This window comes from Arvicanthis niloticus, chromosome 11 (assembly GCF_011762505.2).
Source record: "Arvicanthis niloticus isolate mArvNil1 chromosome 11, mArvNil1.pat.X, whole genome shotgun sequence".
Taxonomy (NCBI): domain Eukaryota; kingdom Metazoa; phylum Chordata; class Mammalia; order Rodentia; family Muridae; genus Arvicanthis; species Arvicanthis niloticus.
This window is the reverse complement of record NC_047668.1, coordinates 32566381-32567430: the sequence shown is the minus strand read 5'-3', so window position 1 is coordinate 32567430 and position 1050 is coordinate 32566381. Positions and strand designations below refer to the sequence as shown.

At 38.1% G+C, this 1050-nt stretch overlaps 1 non-coding gene across 1 annotated transcript; it reads left to right on the top strand.

Annotated features, from left to right (window-relative positions):
- Positions 1 to 710: 710 nt before the first annotated feature.
- Positions 711 to 814, top strand: LOC117717451 (U6 spliceosomal RNA). Its single transcript, XR_004607931.1, has one exon. It is a non-coding gene; the product is annotated as a U6 spliceosomal RNA (small nuclear RNA).
- Positions 815 to 1050: the final 236 nt, after the last annotated feature.

Below are 1050 nucleotides of genomic sequence, written 5' to 3'. Positions count from 1 at the left end.
TGGTCTGTTTTCATTGTGACTTTTAATATTCTTTCTTTGTTCTGTATATTTAGTGTTTTAAATATAACATACCAGTGGGGATTTCTTTTCTGTTGGTAATGCTTGCCTCTGAGATTCCTGTTTGAGTTTCTAAATTCTCATTTCCAGATTTCTCCCATTTCAGATTTTCTTTATTGGTTCTATTTCCACTTTCAGGTTTCAAAATGTTTTATTCATTTCCTTTCACTGTTTGTTTATGAGTTCATAGATTTCTTTAAGGTATTTATTCATTTCATCTGTAAGGACTTCTATCATATTTATAAGGGCTGTTTTAAGGTCTTTGTTTTGTGCTTCAGCTGTGTTTAGGGACTCCCCTAACCCTGACTACCAAGAACATGTACATCTAAAAAAATGTTTTTCTCCGTAACATATTTAACTTTATTTTCTGCCTCTAGTATGTATGTGTTTCGGGATCCTGCCAAGTGCAGGTGTTGACTCAAAATCTGTATCCAAGACAGCTCCAGAGTGCTACTCACAGGTGCTCTAAATAGCCTTTCAGACTATTCCAACTGGAACTGCACTTTCCTAGCCACAGATGGTCCCACAGATCCTGGACAAGAGTGACACAGCTATGTCTGTCAGGACTTGGGCAGCATCCCAATTTTCTTAGGGATCCCAAAGATGACATCACCCCCAGTCAGCAGGAAGAAGTTTAAAGAATACAAGACCTCATGCTCGCTTCGGCAGCACATATACTAAAATTGGAACGATACAGAGATTAGCATGGCCCCTGTGCAAGGATGATACTCAAATTCGTGAAGCATTCCATATTTTTCTAGATGGTTTCAGTGCAGAATTATTTCAGACCTTCAAGGAAGACCTAATACCAATCCTCTTCAAGCTATTCCATCGAATAGAAACAGAAGGAACACTACCCAATTCGTTCTATGAAGCTATCATTACCCTCATACCTAAACCACAGAAAGACCCAACAAAGAAAGAGAAGAACTACAGACCAATCTCTTTTATGAATATTGATGCAAAAATTCTCGCAAACCGAATCCAACAACA